Source organism: Ursus maritimus (genome assembly GCF_017311325.1).
Source record: "Ursus maritimus isolate PB19 chromosome X unlocalized genomic scaffold, ASM1731132v1 scaffold_X1, whole genome shotgun sequence".
NCBI classification, from domain to species: domain Eukaryota; kingdom Metazoa; phylum Chordata; class Mammalia; order Carnivora; family Ursidae; genus Ursus; species Ursus maritimus.
In genome coordinates this window covers 97080490-97092659 of record NW_024423319.1, presented here as the reverse complement: position 1 = coordinate 97092659, position 12170 = coordinate 97080490, and the positions used below count along the sequence as shown (strand labels likewise).

The window sequence follows — 12170 nt, the reverse complement described above, 5'->3', positions numbered from 1 at the left end:
TATATATATATATATATATATATTATTGTATTGTATGTACATACTTTTGCAATGGCATTAAAGGAAACATCTCCGCCCAAGAGATGGGAATGAAATATTTCTGAAGATTTAAAGAGCAGAAAAGTTCCCAGTATGAAAATTAACGGGAGAAGAAGGTAAAGTTTAAATAGAAATACCTCATTCACACATCTGAAATTTCTAACAGTATGATGACTTCTATGAACTAAGCTTTTATTTCCAGAAGGCCATGGTTTCAGAAGGAAGACATCACCTTAGGGGAAGGAAAATATGAAGTATTTGCTTCGACATTTCATTAGCAGGATGTTAAGTAAGACTCCCAAGAGTTGTCTTGAAACTCTAAATTTCTCTTGAAACCATAAAGCTGAGAACAACAAGGACAAAGTGGCCATGATTCTAAAGAGAAGATCCAGGCTACCTCTGAAGGTGCTGCTAAGAGGGGACCAGTTTTCCGGTCCCACCACCCTCAATCCACTACCTAGCTCAAAGGTGTAGAAGAAGCATGGAGACTGACTGGAAAAAACTAATTAGAAAAGATTCCTGGGGACAAGCCAGAGCCCTATGTACATCTGTACCTTCTCCCCTCCTCAAGCCAAGTAATGGAGACTTTGGAAGAATCACCTGGAGAGGGTAGGGTAGTTTCCAGGATGGAATACTGACCGCTAAACCTGGCTATATGTCAGCAGGGATTCCCAAACCACGGAACCAGTAATACCAAGTGACAGGAGAGAACTCTTGGGATAACCTCTGTGTCTGCTGCTTTAATATTAGGGCAATTATCAATGGTCAGAATTTGAACAAATAAGAAAATCTGCATGAATTTTTCTTTGGATCAAATACACTCGTGGTAGGTGGCTGGGCTTCAAAAATACTAAAGAAGACCACACTCAAGAGGGTTCCCTGCTAAAGTAAGGGACAGAGACAAACTGATGACATAGTTAAGTGGAGCAAAGATACTGGAGAACTATTTGGAGAGGAATCTTCTGTACACCCCAAAGATAGCAAGCAAGCACTGGGCCCTAACAAACAGGGTTCTGCAAAGGAAACAAAATGCAGGGTAGAAGAACCAGAAGCTACTTGGAAGACTGCATGATCAAAGTCAGCATTAAGAGGAGAAAAGTCACATAAAGGTAGCCTGGGACATGCATATAGACAGAACCAGCTTCATGGTTGTGCAATCTTAGCAGCTGTATGGCTCAAAGGACACCTTGCTTGTTTTACCTGCTTCTTGACATTGCCACCTTAAAATCCTTAATAATTTTATCTCTGAATGTGGGTAATATAAGTGAAGTCCAATAAGGTGACAAAGTATGCATGTGTGCAGAGGAAGTAAGTACATTATGTATCCTCACCCCCATTTGCATATAGTGTTGCTGATGTTCCATGAGTAGAGAATGCTGGTAGACACACAATATGTGGGGATTTAGCAACACTAGAGGCGAGTGCAAGGTAAGTATGTGAGGCATGCACAGCCCCGGGAACTCGCACTTCTGTGTGAACCAGAACTTGCTTCCAATGCAGAAAGAAGGCAGTTCCAAGAAAACATGAACAACCAAAGAGCCTTTCAGTATCCTTTCTTACTTGTATTTCTTTCCCTTATTAGCCAACCATTTAGGCTGAAATTCATGACAGAGAAAGAAAGGGAAATGGCAACCCATGGTTCCTTGTCCTTTCGATCCTCCCTCATCTGAATGCTGAAAGTAGACAATATTAGTAGAATGTGTACATATCAAGAAGAGAAATAAAAACAGCGAAGTTAGTTGTGCAGCATTTCCATATTAAGAATGAAATACATAGGCACATATAAGCTACGAAATACAGATCGTGTAGCGCTGGTGATTTCGCATGAGTTACATGGTCTTATATTTGCATTTACAACGGCAATTGCACAATATAACAATGAGCAGTAAAACTCATACTAATACTTTAAAATTTTAATTTTCTTTATTCAGTCTGAAGTTAAACAGCAAATAAAAAACACAAGGGCAAGTCAAGAAAGAGAGACCATGGAATAAAGGAAATGGCTTTACATTTTAATTTTAACAGCACTTTCCTTCCTGCTTTTTGAACAAGGGGCTCTGTATTTCATTTTTCACCATACTGCAATCGTGCAGCCAGCCCTGCGAATAGGTTAAAAAAAAAAGTGCAATTCAATCCTGGATATTTTGTCTCCCCTGGGTTAGAAGTGAGAGGAGATGGGTGCTTTATTATCATGTACAGTAGAATTGGGTGTAAAACCCAGGGGCTTGGGAGGCAATTGGTGTCTGAATCTTGACTCTGGCCTGAGGTCTTGTTACCCTGGGAAGGTTACTTAGCCCCATTATTAGACTTAGTTTCCTCCTATGCAAAACAGGAGCAATAATACTTTCCTAATAACACTGTGGTAAGAATTGAAGAACAGTATATAAAGTGTTTAGGAGAATGCCTGACCTCATGCAAGAACCCAATAAAGTGCATGATAACTGTAATTATTTTTGGATTCTTATATACATAAGAACTATTATGAAACACAACCTGTTCCAATATTACCTTCTTAAGTCACTGGTCAGACTGCAAAAGCCAGAAAATTATTGTAGAAAAAAAAGGATCCAAAAACCTTCGAAGAGTAAATATCAATTACATCAAACCTTTCTGAAACTTGAATGTCAACCTAGCTCCTACATAAAAGTTCTAAAAATCATTAATGATCTTGATTTCAAATTATCTTTTTGAAATGATCAACTGTAAACAACACTATTACTCAAGTAACACAACACTACATTTTCCCAATGCACAATCTGAATTAGAAAAGTAAACACTCCCATCGATAGATATGTGGATAAAGAAGATGTGACATATATACACAATGGAATATCACTCAGGCATAAAAAAGAAGGAAATCTTGCCACTTGTGACAACACGGAAGGACCTAGAGGGTATTATGCTAAGTGAAATAAGTCAGACAGAGAAAGACAAATACCCTATCACTTCACTTATATGTGGAATCTAAAAAACAAAACAGAAGCAGACTCATAAATACAGAAAACAAACTGGGGGGGGGGGGTGAAATACGTGAAGAGGATGAAGAGGTACAAACTTGCAGTTATAAAATGCATAAGTCATGGTGATGTAAAGTAGAGCATAGGAAAACAGTCAATAATATTATAATAACACTGGTGATAGATGGTAACTAGACTTACTACAGTGATCATTTCATAATGTATATAAATGTCAAATCACTAGTTGTACACCTGAAACCGGTATAATCTTGGATGCCAACTACACTTCAGTAGAAATAAAAAAAGAAATAAACACTTCATGATTTACTGATATTTACCGAGGTTTGAAATTTTGGAGACAATTTTAAAAGGCAAATCTTTATAGTCAAGGACATAATGTCTAGTACTCATAAATTCTGAATCTAAGAGTTTTGTCTGAGGATATTCATAAAACAAAAACTTTGCAAAGACAGCCTTATTAAATCTAAATTCAAACATGAATAAGCTGTGTGAAATAACAAATAACTCAATTAATCATTATTTACATCCATAAATTCAAGTCTACATATATAGATGATTATGGTCAAAATTGTCAGCTGGGCTCTGAGTAATTTTTTCTTTGTCTAGACCACTATTTTTCAAATTTGTTAGTCATGATCCATCAGTGATTCATGAAATCATTTTAGTGGGGCATGATCAGGAATATTTAATGGGTCATGACCAGGAATATTCTATTTAAAATAAAATAAAATAAATAATAGTAGTCTATATCATTTATATTAAGGATTAATATTGTTTTGTGAATTTTTGTTTCAGATATGCATATCTATGTATCTATGTGTACATATGTATGTTCTGGATCAAGATGAAAAAAATCATTTTCTGTAGTTCATGAAACAAAATTGGAAACAGTTCTAGAATTTCAGCACAGAATAACCCATGACAGAAGAAATGTACTTGAATTTCACATTTGCACATTTTCAATAGAAACCTTGGAACAAACCACATTCTTTACAAATCCATCTTTAACAATGGTGGTTCCCAAGCTCCTTGGGAACTTCCCAGGTGTAATCCAAAATTAATCCCTCTATGTGGAGGGCAGGAAGAGACCAAATAAATATGCAGGCCACTCCAGGTTGGTAGGTGGCAAGTTTAATAAGCAAAGGAACTTACATACAAGCCTTGTTTATACAGAGACATTAATACCGTTCAGTCACATATACTATCCAGATGGGCTCAACATCAAATCACTCTCTCAAGGCTGCATCCTTGGAGCAGCTCTATAAAGTGGGGAAGGCAAGTGGAATACACATTCCAAGGTCAGGGGAGCGTGTGAAGGGACAAAGGGCCTCCAATTGCCACGGTCCAGCTCAAAGGTCAACAGGCAGTCATGCCCTCTCAATGACCTCCCCTAATAGAGAACTTAGAGATATGTAGAGAGGCTAATACTTTTGGTATCAGCTCCCCAAAATGTATATTCTTTGCCACAGTATTTCATATTTCACCTAAGCTTGTGCCTAGTTCATACATACCATGGCATCAAAGAAAACTTTCTAGGAAACTTGATCTTTGATTTTTATAGATGGTCTATGCATAAGGAAGCGACACCAATCATTTCATGAATGAAGATGCCAGTATCATCAACTAAAACTAAGTTTTTTTTTCCCCCAGGCTTCAATCTTATTTTAATTTCTGTCTTTATCACAATGGTTTATGTTTCTCTGCAGTACACTGGGCAAATAACGATTCAGATGAGAGGCATAACAATGGATGGATGGTTAACAATTCTGGTGGTTTTCAACATTAAGAACATTAAAATTTATTCAACATTATCCACAGACTTCAGAGGCTTAACGATTGTGCTTTTACATGAAGACTTAACAGATTTTGTCACCCATATTCCTTGAATATGTTGCTATTGCACAAAGGTGGAAGAGTAGAGAGGAGAAAATGAAGTAATGAGGGAAGACAAATGAATCTATGTGAGTCCTGCAACGTCTAAGACAAACGTCTGGAAACTGATTTCCAGTGATAGAAACTGTTGTAATAAAATATAGAGTAACAGCCTTGACACTACTCCATGCATAACTTTTTTTAAAACCCAGTTTACTATCTGTCTGATCTTGGGTAAGTTATTTAACCTCTAGGCATCTCAGTTTCCCCATCCATCAAACAAAGAAAATAAAAACACATCTCCATAGGACTGTTGAAAAGATTATATGAGATGATGCATATAAAATGCTAAGCACATTCTAGTTTCCAAGAAATGTTCCACAATGCCTGTATTTGGGGACCAATGTTCATTGAAATGGCAAATGACTTTTATGAGGAAACACAGTTGAATGAGCTGTGTGTATTTTTAGAAGCATGATTTTGGCAATTCAAACTGAGATAAGTCATCAAATGACTACATATAGGTAGTGAAACCAGCAATCCAGCAAACCACAAAGCTCTTAGAAAAATAGCTGGGACATTTCCAGAGGGCACAATCTATTACTCCGTAGTTTTATATTTCTGTTGAAACCAATCTATTCTGGCAACTTCCCCAAATGCAACCTTAAAATGTGATATGAGTTTTAACCTGGATAAAAACAGTTTTATTGTTCTTGAATGTATAAACGCTTCAAGAACATTTGAAAATTTTATTACTTAGCTCCTTTAAATGTGTCATACTTTTTTATAGAGTCAAGTCAATGCATGGATGGTGAATTTTTTGGTGCATACTATAATCTTTTTATTCTTCAGTGAAAGATTATTTGAAAGCTGAAGGATTACAGAGGGATAACCAAGTGGTTCTTTTATTAAATGACAGGAGAACAGTTCACAAGAACCAGGATTAGTATGTGGAAAAACTCTCACCACAGTTCCACAGTGTTTCTTCAGAGATATAACATGTAAACCAGGGTATTATTTAAAGTATAAAAGATGATTACAGAAGTGATTTATGAGAAATTAATCCATCATGCAACACTGTACATGACATTCAATCTAATCATACCATTAAATAGGTGATTTTTAATACTGGTTGTGTCTGAAATTCAGTTCCAAGTTAAGCCCTAATGAAAAAATTATGGTCTGCTGTTATGGCAATATTAAAACAACAATTGCAACAACAACTACTACATCTATAAAAGCAATAACAACAGCTGCTATTATTTATTGGGCACTTAGTGTCAGTCAATTTGCTAGGCACTTAATGTGCACTGTATCATTTTTCACCACAATGCATCAGGATGACAGAGCATAGTAGGATGAGGAACTGGGAGCAGAAAAATTAAAGAATCTGCCAAAGGCCCCAAAGGTAATTTGCTCTTCTGTGATTTCAAACCAAGTTGATTGGATTACAAACACTTATAGTTACCACAATTTGATACATCTCTATTAATGAAGAAAATGAGTTCAGAATCTATGAAACAAGGGAGGTGGGTGAGGGGATGGGTAACTGGGCGATAGGCACCAAGGAGGGCACTTGATGGAATGAGCACTGGGTGTGATGTGCAGCTGATGAATCACCGAACTCTACCTCTGAAACTAATAATACACTCTATGTTAATGAACTGAATTTAAATAAAATTTAAAAAGAAAATACGAAACAGCATCTTCACAAAATATCTTAATAAGACTTCTTAAAAATAAAATAAAAATGTATATATAACTTGTCTGTAACTGTGTAGTAATGCTTATTAAGTAGACTACTGTGATCATTTTACAATATTGTGAATCATTATGTTGTATGCAGGTGGTGTACATGTGAAACTAATATAATGTTATATTACAATTACATCTTAAGATAAATAAATAAATAAAAGTAAAATTATTAGGGTAAGCTATAGTTCAGGTTCATTTAAAAAAAAAAGTTATTGAACTAACATTCTAACCCAAATCTCCTTACTCACTTGAGAAGGATTTCAATTTCAAACAGCAGCTATATTGCAAGTTGTCTTATGCCAAATATACGAGTGCATTTAAAGAAAGCTAAAAGGGAAAGTTGTTAAGAGATGATCAAAGCCATTCCATTCAGATTAGAGTTCAGCTAATCAATTTTGCCTTGAAAAATCATCGATATATTTTTTCTTTTCTTCACTTCCACAATTTCAGAGTCATTGGTTTTGAAACCACTAAAAAAAAATAATACTTGGGTCCCATAATGTTAGCCAGGAATCAAATGTAGAGCTCAGAATAATGCTTGCAAGACAAAGACACTGATATCACATCGAAGACAAAGACACGGGACAACAAAAGGCAGAAATGTGACATAGCCCAGGTGGTGGTGCAGACTCTCTTTTATAAGACAGAGAAAGATGGACCACATCTTCTTTATCCATTCGCCTGTTAAAGGGCATCTCAGTTCCTTCCACAGTTTGGCTATTGTGGACATTGCTGCTCTGAACATTGGGGCGCATGTGCCCCTTCTTTTCACTACATCTGTATCTCTGGGGTTAATACCTAGCAGTGCTATACAGTGGCTAACTGAACATAATAATAAAAAAAAGAGGAAGATGAGCAAAAAGTTAAGCTAATATCAATATTTTCTAAAGACATGTGCCAAACCCACCGTTTGAACCCTATACCTTCTACAATTCCTATCATTTGCCTTTCATTTTTAATATCAGCTAAGCTGATATTCTTCCCTATTATAGGATATCTTGCAGAAATGCTATATTGTGCTTAGCATGCTCTGTTTAAGAAGACAAAAGAAGTATATCATCTGCATACACATGTGTGTCATGTATATGTGTATATTTATATTTTTAAAAAATCTTACCCCAAAATCTATTACACAAACGGTTATGGAACCAAAGTGTTCATCTTGATACCTAGAGAAAACTGGCCACTGCAAAGACTGCTGGTCCTTCAATACCTGTCCTCCACTTCTTATATAGTAGAAGAAAGTATAGGTGATAATTTTTTGCTATTCAGAATATAAACTACAGTTCCCAGCTTCCCTTGCACTTAGGTATGGCATATGCCCAAACACTGGTGAGAGGGATAGGATGTGTGCTACTTCTTTGTCAAGACCTAAGAAGAATCGATACACTCTCCTCTTTGTACTTTCCTTCTTCTCACAGTCTGTCATACAGACATGATAGTGAGCTATCCTTGATCATTGGGATGAAGTCAGTATCTAGGGGATGACAGAGCAACGTGGCAAAAGGATCTTGGTCCCTGGATGAGCACAGCTTTCCTACAAAGCCTGCACCACCCAATTCTAGATAATTCTGAAAGAGAAAGAAACTTGTTCCTTAGATAATCCATTTCCATTTTGTGTCTTTGTTACTTCCACAAAACATATAGCCCACCTAATACACTAGCATGCCCTAAGCTTCTAGGAGCTGAGACTTTACTATAAAGCTATATGTATTTCTAAGAGCTAATATGTGGATTTAAAATAAACTTTCTACCATAAAGTCCTTTGTCTGCTCAGTATACCTCCCCCTCTGGAACATATTCTCAAGGAAGGTTCTAGCTCATTTTGTTTCATCACTTTTCAATCCATATAACTTTTTAAATTTTTCCCATATTTACTGATATAGTTGATATATTACATTGTGTATATTTAAGGTGTACATGTTGCTTTGATACATATATATTACAATATAATTACCACTGTAGCTTTAGCTAACACCTCCATCATTTCACATAATTACTCTTTCTTTTTTTGTGGTGAGAACATTTATAATCTATTCTCTCAGCAACTAGCAAGTACATAATATAGTAAATACCTTGAGACATTACACAAATCTCTACATTCTTTGAAGGCAGGGGCTCTGTCCCATGCCTAACAAAAGACACAACACAAAGATAACTAATAAATACTAATTGAATTAAACTGCTTTGGGTATCTAATTTTAATTTATCATTGAACGCATTTGCTCTTCCACTTTATGGTTTCATACAAAATACATTTCAACCAATGATCATGTCTGGAAAAAGAAGACTATCTTGGTGTGAAACATTCATGATTTTAAATATGTACTTTTTCTCAATATTCCCTTTGATAGTTCATATATGTGTGTGTTTATTGTTTATTTCCTTTTCTATCTCTAACTTATCTAATTCTACTTTTTCACATTTTATTGGGCATACATTTCCTCTCTAAATTATACTATCTTTTATTCCTTTGTTTCCTCTTTTCTTGACCTCCTGAGAATTTTTAGTCTTGGCTATTATCACCTACAAAGTAATAGGCCCTTTCCTAGAAAATCAAAAAGGACTGAAATTAAGTAATCATTGCTACAATAAACTCTTCTAAGCCAATGAAAGTTTAGAAAGAAAATAATGGAAGATTTAAGTACCTAATATAAAAGATTTGTCCTTTTCATTAATACAGTTTACAATAAAGTTTTTGATAAATATCAATAAATTCCTGTATAAAACAGCTTTCTCAAGAATTCATTAGGTAGTAGATAAAGAGTATCCAGCTTGGTGATTTCTTTGCACACATTATGTCATATAATTTTCACAACCACCCTAAAAGAGGGTCTATCTCCCAGATAAGAAAACTGAGGGCACACCTATAAGGTGCTAGAGGAGAAATTAAAGCCCTAGTAAACCTGCATTCCTTCTTGTCATTCTGAAGGGCTTAAGGAATATTAAGAGATCCATGGATTCCAGAGAAGAAAGATGGACATAATAACTATAATAGTTTTGGTATGCTTCAATAAATTTAAAAGTCAATATTTGGTTGAACTGCATACAAGTAGGAATTTAAAGAATTGGGGATTTTCTAAAAGTAACTTTAAACTAAGATAGTTACAAAATGTCTGAGAAGACCAAATCAATTCTTAATGCTATGTTCCTCACTCTCAAGTTTAACAATCATATCTACTTTCAAATATGCCCAATGCAAATATCCCAAGACAGACTTGGGATATTTAAATATCTGAATAAAATTTGATTCACTGGATGATACTTTTAAAATAAAACAATTCATAAGTATATTGCTTCAGGCAAATGGTGTATACTTAAAAAAGTTCTTAAAACCACATATGTACATCATATTATGTGTATATATAATCGTGAAACACATTACTATTCAATTACATATATAATGAAAACTATTATCCAAATATACTGACACTTAAATAGTACCCCCTCAAAATGACTGTAGTCTTTACAGTTTGCTATATAACATATAACAGTGAGCTATGAAGAAAACTGGTCATTGTGTATTTTTGCTTTATTTAATAAATAATCATTTACAGTATTCTTAACTATTTATTTAACAAGTCTATATTTAACTAAATTTGAAGTTATCACATTAGACACCCCCCAAATCTACAAACTTATCTGTACTTGCACTAATCCTAACCTCTTCATTTCATATTTCAGTGGAGAATCCTAGTCTTCCTAGTATATAATCCAAGGATCCTTAAACCTTAAACTTTTTCTGTAAAGAACCAAATAATGAATATCTTCAGTCCTGCGGCCACTGCAAGCCAGTTGCACAGACTGAGCTCTATCATCATAGATTATAGCACAAAAGCGATTGTAGATATTACATAAGTGAATGAGTTTGGAGTTCCAATAAAACCACATTGAGATACCACCTTAACGCCAATTAGAATGGCAAAAACTGACCAGAAAAGAAACAACAAATGTTGGAGAGGATGTGGAGAAAGGGGATCCCTCTTACACTGTTGGTGGGAATGCAAGTTGGTACAGCCACTTTGGAAAACTGTGTGGAGGTCCCTTAAAAAGTTAAAAATTGAGCTACCCTATGACCCAGCCATTGCACTACTGGGTATTTACCCCAAAGATACAGACCTATTGAAGAGAAGGGCCCTATGCACCCCAATGTTCATAGCAGCATTGTCCACAATAGCCAAAGCGTGGAAGGAGCCGAGATGCCCTTCAACAGATGACTGGATTAAGATGTGGTCCATATATACAATGGAATATTACTCAGCCATCAAAAAGAACAATTTCTCAACATTTTCTGCAACATGGATGGGACTGGAGGAGATAATGCTAAGTGAAATAAGTCAAGCAGAGAAAGACAATTATCATATGGTTTCACTCATTTATGGAGCATAAGAAATAGCAGGGAGATCAGTAGGAGAAGGAAGGGAAGAATGAAGGGGGGGTAAACAGAAGGAGAAATGAACCATGGGAGACTGTCTACTCTGGGAAACAAACTGAGGGCTTCAGAGGGGAGGGGGGTGGGGGATTGCGATAGGCCGGTGATGGGTATTATGGAGGGCACATATTGCATGGAGCACTGAGTGTTATACGCAAATAATGAATCATGGAACACTACATCAAAAACTAAGGATGCACTGTATGGGGACTAACATAACATATAAAAAATTATTATAAAAATAAATAAGTAAAAGCTTATTTGTAAAAAGAAAAACAAACAGGTGGCAGACTGATTTTGACCCTCAGACTGTACCTTGCCATCTCCTGATAATCTATTTGCTTCCCATATTAAAGCTCATGCCTTTTCATGGAATCGAGAATCTCATTCCTTTTCACAGAATCATTTCTTTTCACAGAATCAGGAACTTCGCACTGTTGATTATCTCTTTCTGTCCAAGTTCTCTGCTTCAAACTGACCCTAGTGGGTTGCTTTCCCACTGTATCGCATGTTTAAGCCAGTGTCTTCTAAAATTTCAATGTCTTCCCTGGCTTCAGCCCCACCCCTGTATGTAGCAATATCTCAAAGGCACCATGGTGCAGAGAAGGAGTGCCTGCCCTCAAGGAACTTCAAGTCAGCCTCACTTCAGAGTAAGATAACCCTGCATTAAAATTTCTGAGACTGGAATTTTTAAGCTGTGTGTGTTTGACAAAATAATTTAATCTCAGACTCCTGGTACACAACTGCAAAGAGACAGGACAGTATTAACTTATAGAGTACTGTAAGGCTCACAGATAATACACACAGAGTTTTTATTGACATTCAGCCCCTTCCCATTCAACCTTTATAAAATCACTTCTATTGCTTTATTTATTGTTCTTATTTAGTGCAACACAGAATAGTGAAGGAAGAAGTACTATCAACAAAAGGGAGTTTGCCTAAATGTGAAACTTGAAACCATAAAACTCCTAGAAGAAAACACAGGCAGTAAGTAACCTCTTTGACATGAGCTTTAGCAACCGTTTTCTAGATATGTCTCCTCAGGCAAGGGAAACAAACAAACAAAACTATTGGGACTACACCAAAACAAAAAG

The 12170-nt window shown here is 35.8% G+C and overlaps 1 protein-coding gene across 1 annotated transcript in view; it reads right to left on the bottom strand.

The window, feature by feature from the left end:
- Positions 1-12170, bottom strand: part of DMD (dystrophin) — a 1667815-nt gene that overhangs the window by 1477804 nt on the left and 177841 nt on the right. The window lies entirely within an intron of this gene.